A 16,211-nucleotide genomic window follows, 5' to 3' on the forward strand; every position below is an offset into this window, starting at 1 on the left:
GAGAAAATTGTTAACTATATATAGCACCATATATGCTAATTCTAATGGTTCTGTTAAGAGTTTGCTTTGAGTTGTAAGATTGAGAGAATTGTGACTATGTATAGCAATATTTATGTTAACCTGTTAATGGTGATGATGAAGCTAAGGGATTCTTTAAGTTTGTAGTCGCCTTAAGAGTTTTGGTTTAGAAAGGGCTTGAGGCAGCTAAGTCTGCTGTGGTCACCTTGGACCTAATTCAAAAGAGAAATGCCATCTATATCATCCTCTACTCCCATACTGGGAGGTGTAACAGCTATGGAGATTGCTGTAAGCCATTAATAGTTATTTTTTTATATATTAAGAAGGGGGGACCTGTGGGAGCCCGTTCTGGGGTTCCTCGTGGCTTTACCCAGCAGGTCCAAATAGAGGATGATCAGGACCACGGGCCTGAGTGCAGGTGTCTGAGATGGTCTGCACTTGGCTGTGCTGGGGGAGGAGGTCTTTTGCTCCACCCCTTGGCGTCTCTATAAAAACCCTGGACCAGAGACAGTCCGGGCCCGTTGGAATAGGTTCCAGGCCCTCTCGAGGCTATCCTTTATTTTCTATCTGTTTATCTCCGCAACATTCTCCGCTATAAATCCTTCTATCTAATATTTCCTGCTGCTCGCACTCAAGAAAACTCTGGGAAGCTGTGGGGGTGGTGGGTAAATGCCCCACAGAAATAGTTGCTCTTTCTTTTCTCCCTTGGAGCATGGTATATTTTGCTTGAATTGCCCTGCACTCAGGTATACCTGCTGGCTTTTCATGGCCCGCACTGGGGAAGACATTATACTCTAAGTGATACTATATTTATCTAAAGTTTGTTAGGTGTGACCTTTTGGAGAAGTCTCACAAATAAGATTGGCTAAATCTTTGGAACAGCTATTCTTTGGATCCAGTGGCTGTTGCTCACTGGCTACAATGTTAGCTCAACAATACTTAGCGTCAAAATGTGATCCATTCACAGGGCTTCTAGGGCCTGGGGTACTCCCTGTTCCTGTTTTCTACACCGGCACTTCTTCCTTCTGTCCTTCTCATATCTAATCATTTTCATCTGGAGTTGTATGTATGCTTATGAGCTGTCTGAAGTCCTTTCTGGAAAACTGTGGAGGTGTAAAGTGCAAGCATACAAATACAACATCTACAGCGGCTTTAGCATTAGTAATACAATTCACACCTAGCTAGTGGGTATGAACTGAGTGTGTCCAGTCTTTCTGTCCATGTCCAATCTGGCACCTTAGTTCACTCTTCATTTTTCAGGCAGTATGGATTTACATTTATGTATTTATAGATCAATAAGTCTAAAATAAGGGCCGCAAAAGTAAAGGAACAGCTTTGGAAAGGCTGCAGGCCTTTTGGTAGGCTCTAGGGAGAATCCACGATCTTACTTCTCCCTGTTGATTAAGGCTACCCATTTCCACTGCTCATGGTCTTCTTTGTTCAAGCAGCAGTGGTCAGACTTTTTCCCAACATTACATCACTCTGACAATGACTTCTCTGCCTCCCTTTTCCCTTTCCAGGCCTCGTGGTTACACTGGGCTTACCCAAATCATTCAGGGTCTCACTATTTTAAAGCTCTCTCAGCAATCTTAGTTCTATCTGCAATGTTAATCTCCTCTTGCCATGCCATATGATATAGCTACAAGTTCCAAGGATGAGGATGGGGCATCTTTGGAGGGCCATTATGCCACCTACATAGTTGGAAATGTTTTTAATCCAAAGATTAGTTGGGGAAAAATTGGCATTTTAATGATGTTACATATTCCAAGAAATGAATATGAGGTGTCTGATTCCATTCATGTATTCAAATAGTATGGTTTGGGTAATGTGCAAAAGTCTTGAGGAAGCTCTTATTGGATACAAAAACATGTAGGGCTGTGCCCTTCACTGTTATATATTTATTAGGGCCCATAGTTATCATATAACTCCAAGTGCAGCACAGTGCTTTTCATTATTTATATTCATTATAATTAGAGACAGACTTGTTAAAACACCGGTAGGGTATGGGAAAAAGAATAGGATTCTGTCCATTTAGCATAATAACAGTAGCAAATTTTCTCTTAAGGTCTATGATCTGTCTAGCCATAGGTTCTTGCTCAATAATGGTATAGATTTCATCTTGTGCAGCAGGTTTTAAATCCAATCAAGAAGTGTTTGGTCCCTCCCATGACATCCATGCTGCTAATGCACCAGTGGTCATGTCTTGCCAGGCCAGTCATTGTTGTAGTTTGAAGGATTCATTACTGGGTAATAGCTACTTTTCTCCTCCAGTACTGTGCATAGTATCCATGAAATCTAGTCAGTGGGGTAAAGCATATAGGTCAGTACCCATTTGACTTCTTGTTCTATAACTCAAGTTTTATAAAATTCTCAAAGAATTAATAAATATATAACTATAGGCTTCTGTGAGACCTTTTAATTGGATAATGGAGAAAATTATGTCAAACTAATATTTACTGAGTACTTATTATGCACTAAGTATTATTTCAGATTCATTTGGATTAACTCAATCCTGATTTTTTAAAAAAAAAGGCAGTGTGAAACACATGTTAATCCTGTTTTCATTTTTGTAATTGAGGAAACTAATGTGCCAGGATGTTAAACAAATTGCCTGAAGCCTGAGTTAATTGACAGAGGATCCTAAGCTTGTCCACCTGTCTCCAGGATCTGAGTACTTGACTGCACTATGATGCTTCTAACGTCTACTTTAAGAAGAGCTTTCTACTTAAAGCAAATGTATTAAAAAGATTCTCAAGGGTCAGTGAGATGACTCAGTAAAGAAAGGCATCTTCTACCAACACTGATGACCTAAGTTTGACCCCCAGACCCCACATGGTGGAAGGAGAGAGCTGACTGTAGTAAGCTGTTCTTTGGCTTTCATGGGTGCACTGTAGGGTGTATACACACACACACACACACACACACACACACACACACACACATATGCACAGATATACACGCACACACACATATATACACACACACACACCACATGCACACACACAATATATAAATAAATGTAAAAAGGATATATTGAAACATTTTTCTAAAGATTTGAGATTCTGCTTAATTTAAGTTAGTGGAGTGCTTTTCTGTGGAAGAATTAACTTCCTGACTGAATTCAAGGATGTGTCACTGGACTAAATATGGTGCTTCTGGGACCCGATCTGACATTTTGTCTTCTATGAGTACACTGTCCAGGAGGCACTGCATGATTTATCTCCTGTGTAAGTTAAAAGCTCAGTTTTGGCACTGGACAGATCCAGATTTGAATCCTTAACCTTATACTTTCATGTTTACAGGCAATTTGCTACACTCCCTATGGCCTCTGTTACCGCTGTAGGTAGAAATAAGAGCATCTTCTCATGGGATAGTTGGAGGATTAATGAGTTACTGTAAACAATGTTTATCACTATGCCAGGAAAGAGGTGACTGAGCAGGGAATGGAAACTTCAATAATCACCAGTAAAACAACAGTGACAAACAGCACACAGCTATGAAGTGAGCTGTCGTGGCTATGCACCTACCTTGGTTGACACATCTCTATGCAAGTGGAACAACAGAGATTTTGAGCAAGGTGCTACTGCAGTACTTCCCCGAACCTGGAAACTAGCTCTGGGTCTTATGGCGAGGAAAACAATGCTCAACCATTTAAAATAATTGCTGTACAATATTATTTATGATGTGTGTCTACTCCCAGCATGGTGGGTAGAATAATTATTCTTAGTGGGAGTCCAATGCTGAGCATACATTCTCTGCTCAAATCTGCCAGCAATAGCCCTTCACTGAGAACAAACACAAAAGACCACACAGAGGGACCTAAGGAACCTGAGCTGGTTGCTCTTCTGATGTGAATTGTATTCCTGACCTATCCTTCCACGTCTCCATGCAATGCACAGCCTTTCTAAGTGTTACTCTAACCCACCCAGAACACACAACTCAGAAATTTCACTGGGGCAGTCCCATTGCTTAGAACCATGGGGTTTTCTTCCTTTTGCCCTTAAAAATCCCAGCTGAAACTCCAGTGTTCTCAGGTGCAGCATTTCTAAACACATATGGACAGCATTTCCCAAGCTAGTTCTATTCATTTTCTCCACTTTCAATTTTCTCATCTTCTCAATTTCCCTTCTAAGACCTGGTGTATATTTCCTTGATTCAGTTGTTTACCCCAATTAAAATCTACACATTTTGTGGGCAGTGTTTTCTCTCTGATGCACAAGGCACTGGACAGGGATCATTTTCAAAAGAATAAATAGGTGTAAGAGGAGATGTTTCTCGTAAACTGAATCAGAAGCAGGAGGATAGAAACCTGGGCACATGGGCCAGGGCCCTCTTTCAGGAGGGCCTTTCTCTTTAGCACTCCCCTGTACAGTCTCTTCCTTATCCCTCCCAGGCTCATGGTTTACTTACCACCTCAACATGGCCTCACTAACAGTTACCTCCGCTAAATGCACCCCTTATCTCTATACTGCGGTGATATTTTGTTTGTGCTGAAATGTGATATTTTATTTGTATGTTAATAAATAAAGTTTGCCTGGAGATCAGAGGTCATAGCCAGCCATAAGCAGAAGTCTGGCAGTGGTAGCACACGCCCTTAATCTAATCACGTGGCAGGTAGAGTCTCTGTGTGGTCAAAGACATGGCCAAGCGTGGTGATACACACCTTTAATCCCAGTATCTATAGAGACCTGGAGGTCTGTATAGATGGGCAGTGATGAGGAAGTGATGTGGTTGGGCTTAGAGCCAATCAAAGGCAGAAGAGGAAGGCAATAAAGGCACAGGTTAGACAGGAAGAGGCTGTCTTGGGAAGCTACAGCATCGTGGTGAGCTAAGGTTAGTTGGAGGCTATTGCCCTGATCTCTATGGCTTACAACCCCTGTATTTGACTCTGTGTTTTTTTATTTAATAAGACTGTTTAGAAATTCATCTACACTATGCCTTGACTTTTATTTCCGAAGCACTTTTCAAGATTTGAAAATATATTCATTCGCCACCCTCACTCCCCCATTTTTCCAAATAAGATTTCAACTCAAGGGTGTGAGCTTTGTCTGCCTTTCTCCTTCTTGGGTCTTGGGCAGAAAAACACTGCTAAGATTTATTGACTGAGAGAGTGAATGCATGAGTGAATGAATGTATAGTATAGTCCCAATATTGTAAAATTTTATCTTTATGGATATGCTTTATGATAATTTATCAAGTAATAATGTTCAGAGATAAATTACACTTCACTGTAAATAAAGAACACATTCTATTAGACAAAGCAAACACGGCATGAGATCGCGACATTGAGTGGTGATAGCAGTGGCTTTCACACACAGCGTTCACACTGGCACACCTGTCCCTTCAGCACTGGCAAGGATTCCATTTATATAAAGTAACAAACAGCTTTCCAGCCGAGAGCGAGTGCACGGAGGGGTAACTAAGCTGAAGTGCGACTTCCTGTAACTGAGTGACTGGAAGACTGGTACCCGTGCCAGAGGAAGAACACGTTAGCTTGGAAGTCTTTTGTTTTTTTCTGGCTTCAGGCATAAGCTGTGTTGAAAGCTACCTTACAAAAGGAGACATAGGTCAAATATTTCACACCATTTTTTTTTCCATTCTCCTGTTTCCAGTTGAGGCTCCCCTGTGGCCAAACGCAGATTGAAGCCAGGAGGCGGGAAGTCCTCAGAGATGACGGATTTCGATCACCCCGCTGACACGGGAGGTCAGAGGGGATCGGTACCGGAGCGAGAGATGGAGAGAGAGAGCACATGTCATAACACACGTGTCGGTCAGAGTATGGCTTGAGGGAGGTGGTTTTGTCCTTCAGCCATCAAGAACGGACCTCAGGTCATCTGGCTTTGCAGTCAGTCCCTTTACCCGTGGAGCCACCCTCACGATGCACTGGACTAAGTTGTTGGAAACTGTCTACACTGGTGTGGGCATTTTATACCCACAGTGCACCTTAATTCATATTAACCATCTTTCAAATACTCAGCCACATATGGCTAGTGCTATCCTGCGGTGAGCTCAGCTTAGATACACAGTTAACAAATGGAGTTTCCACAGTGAAAAGAGTAATGCCTTCTCTTGTTTCGAGTCCCTGACAGTGTGACTAACTTACAGAATGGGTTCTGTGCGGGCAGCGTAAGCAAGGAGACAGGCTCCCAGGCCAGTGCTGCCCAGAGGGACTGCATTTAGCCTGGGCTGGGGACAGGGCAAGCATCATTGAAATGGAAAGAATGACTATGTACTTTGTTTACTGAGCAGGAGAGTATGTTGAAATAAGGAGGAAGATGGGGGCGGGGCACAAAGAGAAGGGGGATTAGAAGAAAGGAGGAAAGGAAGAGGTGGGGAGGACAGAGAAAAGAAAGCAAGAGGGAGGAGAGTGGGGACAGGTGGACAAGGAGAGGGAGGAAATGGAGTGGAAGAAGTAGAGATGGGGACAGGAAGACGAAAAAGCAGTGAGGGAGAAGAGGAAGGAAAAGTAGAGGAGAAAAAGGGAGCAGCATTGGGGGGAGAGAAAGAGAAAGAAGAGGGGGAATAGAAGGAGAGCCCCCCCTCCATCCAGCACCCGTCACATCCTTGTTTCATGTCATCTTGACAGCAACTTAGTGGAGCAGGTTATATTATTCCTACTTGATGAATTGAAGAGGCAGCCTGCCTCCATCTTAGGCTTAAAAGCCATCTTCTAGTAAAGACACTCTAGGTTCATTCCTGTTTATGATTAAAACTGTTTCTCAAGGATTGGGCTATGCCCCACCTGTCACCTTAACTACAAATGGTTCTGTACTGCCTGTTCCAGGAGTGGCAATCATGTTTTTGTTTCAAAAAAGTTGTTTGTAATCATCTTGTAACTCCGCTTTTGTTTCAAAAGGTTACATGACCACCGATGACGACCTTGTTGTGACTACCTGATGACTACCTTATTTTGCCCACGGTGCAACCATGTCTTCGTTTCAGGAGACTAACCTGTTAGGCTAATATACTGCTCCTGTAACACTGTGTACTTTGCCTTCCAGACCCCGCATTTGGAAACCCCCTACCTCTGAGCTATGAAAACCTTGTCTTTTTCATAGCCTTTCATCCAAGGCTAACCTCTCAAACTCTGCCTTAGGAGGATGTACCTTATGTACACAAATAAAAACTCTTGCTATAATTAATTTGGTCATGATTGGGCCGACGGTCTTTCCCTCCCATCTTTGGGATTAACAGAATCGGGAACCAAGCTCCAGTTTGCAGAGGTGCATTAAGTGAGTGGAGAGCAGGTGTGGAGTTTTCTGTAATAGGAGGCCAGTCTCCCTTTCCTGACATTAAGTGTACTTTGACAAATTCCATTAATCCCCAAGACTTTGGAAGATCTATTGACAAAGCCTGGTGATGAGGCTGAAGCCTTCTGAGGGAGCTCGAGTCTCCACAGAAATCTAGGACTTGGAAACGGGGCTTTCCTGTTCCAAATCTGTGAAGAAAAATCTTCAGGGTCAAGTCATTGAGTTTGTTAATCTTTATTAGAGAGAAGAAACATGAAGTCAGAAAGTTTGTAATCACAGCCGGATTCTCAGCAGTCTGGGGCTTTGGATCTGAGTCACTGTTCTAATTTGATTTCTGTTGCAGTGATAAAACATTCTGACCAAAAGCAACTTAATAGAGAAAGGGATTTATTTGGCTTACACTTTCAGGTCACAGCCCATGATTCAGGGAAGTCAGGGCAGGAACTCAAGCAAGAACCTGAAGCAAAAATGATGACCACTGCTTGCTGGCTTGCCTGTTGGTCCATGCTCAGTTAGTTTTCTTGGGCAGCCAGCCCAGGACTACAAGCCTAGCGAATGGTGCTGCCCACAGTGGGGTGGACCCTCCTACATCAATTAACAATGAAGAACCACCCTTATACGGTCTGGGAAATCCATAAGTTGAGACCCTTCTCAGATGACTCTAGGTGAGTCAAGTTGGTAGTTAAAGCTATCTACGGTAGTCACTAACCTTATACTTTGGGAGAGAGGTTCTTACACTGTTAAACTATTTGATGATCACCTTGCAGCTCAAAAGCTAAGGACTATGGAGTACCAACTATTTCACTGGCCAAGCACATTCTTGAAAAAGCCTATCCATCCCAAATGCCTCTCCTTTCTGATATCTGGAAGCTCAGAGCACCACATCTATCCCTCAGTGAGTGTGTGTGTGGGGGGGGGAGTAAGGGAGGGCGGGAGAGGAATGATGGTGGAGGCCATACATGGTCATCTGTGTGTCCCCTTCCTCCCAGTAGGGTTTTTGCTGAGCTTAGCCACAGCTCTTTATAGGAAAGAGGTCCACAGAAATAGAAAGGGACAGAAAAAAAAGTTACTATCATAGTTAAAAAAAATTAATTTTTTATTGATGCTACTGCTGTTAGTTTAAAAAGAAAAATTTAAACAACTAAAACCATTTTATGTGCATAAGTGTTTTGCCCATATACAAGTGCACTGTGTGCATGTCTGGTGCCTGTGGAAGCCACAAGAGGGCAGATGATGCCCTAGAACTGGGTTTACAGTGCTGTATATGGGTGCTGAGGACCAAACCAATCTTCCGTAAGTGAGCATCTGTTACAGTTTCCTCCAGCCGCTGCTGTGTTCTCAGTGTCAGAGGTAAGTAACTGTGAGGAGTTGGTTAGAGCCAGTCAAGACGATTTCAGCAAGGTGGATGAGAGGGGTGTCTAGTCATGGTGATGAGGAGATCAGCTAGCACCAAGAGGACATATATTTATGTTTTATGTGCATTGGATTACTCAATCTTCCAGCAACCCCCCTGGATAGATACTAGTGTTCTCCCATTACATAAGGATGAATTACTTAAAATAACTTTGAAAGATGCACAGTAAAGATTTAGACCCAGAGAGTTTGGCTCCAAGGTCTGTGTTCTATTGCTTTTAAAGGGCTGTGATTTTATGAAAGACATGGCCTTTTATTAGTTTAAAAATTAAGTGGTCATATTCATGCAAATATCATTTATGACCAATTCTTCTGTGTGCTACTTAGCCAAGAGTTACTCATTTAAATTCTCATGGTGCTTTGAAATTGTTCCTTTGACCACACTTCACAGTGGGAAAGTCAAGGCTGAGGATGATTACATGATTTGCCAAAGGGGTCACGACTATTTATTAGGCTGCTAAGCTTTGATCACAGCCATGGTTTTGGAGCTCCAGTCTGTATCTCTCTCTGGAAGGTGGAACTCTTCGTATCCCAGTCCTGCTTTAATGGTGCACACTGTGTTTGAGGGTTGAAGTTGAAAAGCCTTTGTGTGCTTTGTCTCATTCATTCTCACACAATCCTGCCTGTGGAGCAGCTTCTGTTCTGTCTTCCAAATGAGAAAAAGACTTAGAAGAACTAGCTAATGGCAGAGTTAGGTACCAAACTCAGATCTGTTTGACTCTTAATAGGTTGACTTGTTCATGTTCATTGTTGAATTTTTCACATTCACAATCATCTGTCCAATGTGTGTGTTTTGTGTGTGTGTGTGTGTGTGTGTGTGTGTGTGTGTGTGTTCATTCACGTGTGTGCCATGGAGGCCAGAGGAGGATGTCAAGTGGCATGTGCTATTACTCTCTCTACTTTATTCCTTTGAGACGGGGTCTCTCACTGAGGCATCAGCAATCTTGTCCACCCCCGCCCCACACCCCTGAGATTCAGGTACACATGGCCACGCCTGTCTGTTTCCTTGGGGCCTGGAGAGTCAAGCTCCTCCCACTTGTTCAACAACTACTCTCACCCATTGAGTCATCTCTCCCTAACTTGTCCAACATTTTCCGTCTTCTCGCTCTAGGCTGAGTGCTATTATGTGACTGCTATAGGATGGGGTAGGTTGAAGCGTAACACCTATGGAATAGGAGTATTCTCATTCTTGATTCTATACATTGCCTGGGTTGCTTTATGCAACAACAGTATGTACATGTGGTGGTTTGAATGAAATGTCCCCCATAATCTCGGGCATTTAAGCTAAATTGGCTTGTGATAGTCATGTAGCACTTTTTAGTCCCAAACTGTTCCCAGAGAGCATCACCAATTGATTTGTCATTGTTCAGCTTTAGAACTGAAACCTCTTCATTGATGCTTTTAACATTCCTTGTGAAAATAAGACTTTAAAAAAATCACTCTCTGGCCAGGCAATGGTGGCACACGCCTTTAATTCCAGCACTAGGGAGGCAGGGGCAGGCTGATCTCTGTGAGTTCAAGGCCACCCTGGTCTACAGAGCAAGGTCCAGGAGAGGCTCCAAAGCTCCACTGAGAAACCCTGTCTCAGCCCCCAGCCCCCCCAAAAATCACCTTCTGGTTGAGTGGTGGTGGCACACACCTTTAATCCCAGCACTCAAGAGGCAGAGGCAGGTGAATCTCTGTGAGTTTGAGGCCAGCCTGATCTACATACCATGTTCCAGGACAGCTAAGGTTACACAGAGAAACTCTGTCTCAAAAACCCAAAACCCCAAGCCCAAACCCTTCTCTGTATGTGTCCCTTTAGCTTATTAGTGGACGCCTGGTCTCGTGACTTTGGTGCAGAACGGGGATATTTCCAACTGTTTGAGGAACTCAGGAAAGCTCCACTCACTTTTGCAGTGCTGTGTAAATCCACAGTAAATTATCCTTGAGACCTTATCTGCTTTCCAGTTTATCCTGGCTAACCTTTGATTGTAAACAGCACCAACATTTTAGTACAGATCAGCAGTAGTATTAGGAAATTAGCTATTCACAATGAATTGTTAGCTGGCTCTGGAATAACAGCCTGCTCTTATTGGTTGGCCATGGGACCCTGCCAAGTTTCAATTTCCTATGTATAAAGAGGCAAAAATGGCATAAAATTTAATAGCCCTTTTGCCAAGGATAAAGGGATTTATGCAGTATGGGTTTTGTCTCAGTTCCTCAAAGTTCATGTTTCTTTCTTTTGTTTTGGTTGTGAGACAGGGTTTCACAGCGTAGCCCAGGCTGGTCTTGAACTTGTGTCCGCTTCTCCTGCCTTAGTCCTCCTGCTGCTGAGACTATAATAGTGTGCCACAATGCCTGGATAAATGTGGATAAATACTTACTTTTAGTTATTCTCGACATAGGAAAACTCCTGTACAATATGTTGAAGTGTAAAAAAATGTACTGGGCCGGGCGTTGGTGGCGCACGCCTTTAATCCCAGCACTCGGGAGGCAGAGCCAGGCGGATCTCTGTGAGTTCGAGGCCAGCCTGGGCTACCAAGTGAGCTACAGGAAAGGCGCAAAGCTACACAGAGAAACCCTGTCTCGAAAAACCCAAAAAAAAAAAAAAAAAAAATGTACTGGTCTTGTGTAGTGAGATTCAATGGTCAATAAATTAGATAAGTTTATTAATTTCTTCCACAACTGTTTATTGAGCATCTACTAGGTACCATGTATTGAGATTATTAGTAAAGATTGTTAATAAAAACAGACCTTGTACCAATACTAGTGTGGTAAAGAAGAGAGACCTTGAATCAGGTATTCCAGAAGCATGTGTAATTGCACCTGGGATCATAGTTTTTCAAAGAAAGCAATAAGTGTTTTGACTTCTCCTGCCAAACTGAGAAAAGAGTGGGGGCCATGACAAGCCCGACCTAGAGTAATAAGAAATGCTTTATGTAAGGGTGTATATTGGTATTGGGTCAGTAACAGCAATGGTCGTTTCTTGAGCTGTACTGCTAGGAGATTCAGGGATCAGCTGTATGTACTGAAAGGAGTTCACATGTTTGCTGAGACTGTCAGTTATCTATTCTGAAGCCATTTCTGTCTTCGGAAGCCAAGCAATAGACAGCGATTATGAGTTTGAATCTTGACAAAAGAGTAATGCTGTGTCCTGAGTCTGGGCACTGCAGCAGTTAGCAAGCTTAAGTCCGCATTGTATTTTTATGGGACTCAATAACATAGCCAGGAAACTAAACTCTTTCCACATAACTGGTTCTTGATATGTCACGAATATCATTAAATTCACATAAAAGCCAAGGTTTCTAGATCAGAAATGAAGCAACTGTTAAAAACAGTTTAAATGTCTTAAAAACAACTTGTTGATTGGTGAGGGTGGAGGAAATCACACTAGAAGCCTTAGTCAAGGATGAATCTGGAAATCTGGGAATCTTATTGAAAACATATCAATCTTTTGAGTTTTATGTTTTTAATACTTCCAAAATATTTTGGGCATTGCTATTGAACCAACTGGATGAAAATGCTAACATCTAGGTAATCAGCTCCCATCTTTACACAAGACGTCTGGGAATTATGAACATATCTGCAAAATACCAGATGTCAGACAGTATAGACGAAACATCTGGAGGGAGCCTAGCATACAGGAGATATATTGGCAGCCTGGAAGAGCTTCACGGCTCATGTACTCTCTGGTCTGCACAGTTTCCACTTCATGGAAAAAAGCGACCTCTTTATAATTTACCACACATTCTGGGAGTCCCACATGTATGGGATGCCACACATACAGACACACTTTCAGCAAAATGCCACATCTACCCATACAGTGGTGGAGAGCAGAGAAATTGATAATTAAAATCTCATAATCCAAAGTAATTTCCTCATTTATTTAAATATTTTAAGTCGCTGTGCCACTATGATCTATGTACAACTGTGATCTATGGAAAGTGACCATAAATGAGACACACTGAGCAATTCTGCCCAAGCTGTGGTCATCACCGTTCACTTGTCCCCTCTCCAGGTGAGTCACTTTTTCTGTGACCTGTGTCCTTTTGCTGTTGCCTCTTCTTGGAAAAAAAAAACAAAAAACAAGAAACAAAAAACAACAAAACAAAACAAAACAAAACAAAAAAACAGAACAAAACAGAAAACTACACGCCCCCCTCCTCCAAAATTATATAATGATAGAGTTGGAAGGAACTACTGAGACAGACTCAGTCTGTCACATGCTCCCTGAAATCATACTCCAAGTATTTCACTAATTTCTTATTGGGCAGCACTGGCATCTCAGGTGGAGTACAGGAGAGTGGCCGAGGGGCCTGCTGAAGCAACCTAACCAAGGACAACCGTGCCGCACTTCAATGTCCACATCTGTGACACAGGTTAGGGGGGTATTCTTGGGGGCTTTTACATGGATTAAAATGCAATAAGCATATAAAATATGAAGGCTGGGATATTTAAATTGCTGCAAAGATGATGATGGTAAAGATATATATTTTCAGAGGATATGGATATATTTGGACATACTCAATGACACGGGACAAGAACTCAGCTGATATGATTCATGTTTTGATCTGTATTCTGCTATTCTTTTAAAAGTACTCCCATGCTTTTGAAATTAAGTAAATATGGCTTTAACTTTGACAACTCAAGTTAAGGTGTTCAACTGGTCTTTTGTAGGCATCTGTGTGTGTGTGTGTGTGTATGTGTGTGTGTGTGTGTGTGTGTGTGTGTGTGTGTGTGTGTTTGTGTGCATGCATATGCTTTACACTTCATTTGACTACAGTACACAACTGTAAACAAACCTAAGGTGACTGTGTAAACAAAAGGCCATTTGAAGACAAGATGCTCTGTCAGGAGAATGAGCCATTGGACATTGAATAGGTGCCAGGTCACACAATCCTGCAGACAGTATCCGTGTCCCTAGTAACCATGCTACTTGAACAGAGAGAAAATGTAAGGCAGAGATATAGAGATGGAGGTTTCTTCACCTTTGCTTACATTATATTTCTGTGTGTGCCTCCTCCACACATCCCTTGAAGTGATTGGACATGGTAAGTTTTTATGGTTCTAGAATAGGCATATTTTACTGTATTTGGCCTTTGGAAATGATGGGACCTTTCTGTTTAGGAGAATGGTTATGATTACATCTCACCCTTCCCTCCCACCAGCTTTTCCTTTTTTCAAATGAGCAAGTGGCATTCACACACAGGTTCATGAAAAGAGCTATTTTTCAAGTATTCCTCATGCCTTTCTAGAATTGAAGACCCATTATTCTGTCACATATCAACCCATCTGTCAGCCTGCAACAGATGGTTCAAATGAAGAACTTCAAAAATACCAAAGAGGAAATTATCTTGTGTTTCTCCAGCCACAGTTTAAATCCCATCTAACTTTAGAATTCTCCTTCCCTACTCATCATGCGAAGTCAAAGTGTGGAAAATATTGCATTGGAATTACAAATTAGAAGCCATTACTCAACAAGATGATTACTGCTTCAGATCTCATTACTGTGAGATGGGAAGCAGAGGCTAGACCTGGGCTGGAGTCTTAGTTACACCAATTTTCAGGCACAGTGGCCTTGGGTAATTTATTCAATCTTATAGGCATTTATTTCCTCGGTGGAACAATAGAGAATTAAGAACTTGTCTTAGAAGGTTTGAAAGGAGTGGATCACCTTGTGAAAATCATGTGATGAGGCTTCTGAAAAACGATAGTGACTTCTATTTTCACCATCAATTCTCCCTTCTGCTCTTGCTTCCTGTTTCCCACAAGACCATTCTCACAGACCATGCTGTGGGATGGTCTGTATGTTAAATGCGTTGCTCTGATTGGTAAATAAATAAAACACTGATTGGCCAGTGGCCGGGCAGGAAGTATAGGCGGGACTAACAGAGAGGAGAATTGAGAGAACAGGAAGGTGGAGGGAGACACTGACAGCTGTTGCCATGACAAGCAGCATGTGAAGATGCTGGTAAGGCACGAGGCAAGGTATAGATTTATAGAAATGGATTAATTTAAGATGTAAGAACTAGAAAGCTAGAAGTCTGAGCCATTAGGCCAAACAGTTTAAATAATATAAGTGTCTGTGTGTTTATTTTATAAGTGGGCTGTTGGACTGCTGGAACTTGGTAGGAACTGGAGAGAAAACTCTCCAGCTACAATTTTGTGTCTCTGGAAGGAAAAATTTTGAGTAGGTGCCTAAGGCTAAAAGCCAGACAGACAAGAAAAAACAGATGTGGATGAAGTGTTTTCCCTTCATATGTCTTTATCTCTGTTCATCTCTGTCTCTTTGTCTGTTTCTGTCTCTCTCTCTGTATGTTTAACCATAAAAATGTGGTAGCATGTCTGGTGTGTGTGTGTACGTGTGTGATAATAAACATATAAGCTGCATTAGTTTCGTTTCTTGATATGCGATTAAAATACCCCGACAAAACCAAAGTGAGACTGTGTGTGTGAAGGTTTTAGTTTATTAACAATTCTAGGTTACATTCCATCATTGTGGGAAAATCAAGGCAGCAGCAACTTGAAGCAGCAAGGGACATTTGCAGGGGAGAGCAGAGAGAGATGCATACATACATCATTTTGCTCTGCCTACTCTCTCCTTTCCACTGAGGCAAGGGTCCAGCCTATGAAATGGTGCCACCCATATTCAGGGTGTATGTTCCCATCTCAACTAATGAAATTAAGATAATTTCCCACAGACATGCTCAAAGGTCAACCTGAATGAGACAAGCATTCATCCAGACTTTCTTCCTTGATAATTTTAGATTGTATCAAGTAGACACTAAAAACTAACCCCACAGAGGCTCAAGCTAACTTGAAGTTCAATTGTTGGAGGGGTATATTTCTAAGGCTGGCTTTGAGTTTATTATGTATTAGAGGATGACCTTGAACTTCTGATCCTCCTGTCTCTACCTCCTGAGTGTAGCAGGCTTTCTTTTAGGCCACCAACCAGCTCTCAAATCATGACACAGAGACTTGGCCTTAGCTTATGCTTGTCCCATAAGCTCTTATAACTTAATTTAACCTGTTTTTCTTCATCTATGCTTTGCCTCAGGGTTTTTTACCTTTCTTTTGTTCTGTGTGTCCTACTTTTCCTGCTTCTTCCATGTCTGGTTGGCTGGTTCCTGGCATTTCCTTTTCTTTCTCCCTTGTTCTCTCTTTTCTCTTCTCCTCCTCCCACTTATTTTCTCTGCCAGCCAGCCCCACATATCTCTCCTCTGCTTAGCTATGGGCCATTCATCTTTTTATTAGACCAGTCAGGTGCCTTAGGTAGGCAAAGCAACACTTTTTTACAGCATTAAACAAATGTAGCATAAGCAATTGTAACACACCTTTATGTAGTTAAAGTAATATTCGGCAACAGAAACAAATATGATACATCTTTCCATAGTTAATGCAATGTTCCACAGCACCTGAGTGTTGGTATTATAGGTTTGTGCCACCAAACTAGGCTTTATGCTGTTGCAGCAAGCCGACCAGGGCTTCATGCACACCAGGCAATGAAACTACATTCCCGGTCATGACCATGATGGTTTTTGTAAACTT

At 42.2% G+C, this 16,211-nt stretch overlaps 1 protein-coding gene and 1 long non-coding RNA gene across 3 annotated transcripts in view; one reads left to right on the forward strand and one right to left on the reverse strand.

Annotated features, from left to right (window-relative positions):
- LOC121832194 (uncharacterized) overlaps positions 1–7,156 on the forward strand; it is a 38,932-nt gene extending 31,776 nt beyond the window's left edge. Inside the window, exons 3-4 of the long non-coding RNA XR_006075727.2 lie at positions 5,631–5,722; positions 6,875–7,156. This is a non-coding gene — a long non-coding RNA (uncharacterized LOC121832194). The remainder of the gene's footprint in view (positions 1–5,630; positions 5,723–6,874) is intronic.
- Synpr (synaptoporin) overlaps positions 1–16,211 on the reverse strand; it is a 359,507-nt gene that overhangs the window by 15,512 nt on the left and 327,784 nt on the right. The gene's annotated exons all lie outside the window — the stretch shown is intronic.

The sequence above is a fragment of the Peromyscus maniculatus genome, chromosome 9 (assembly GCF_049852395.1).
Source record: "Peromyscus maniculatus bairdii isolate BWxNUB_F1_BW_parent chromosome 9, HU_Pman_BW_mat_3.1, whole genome shotgun sequence".
Classification (NCBI taxonomy): domain Eukaryota; kingdom Metazoa; phylum Chordata; class Mammalia; order Rodentia; family Cricetidae; genus Peromyscus; species Peromyscus maniculatus.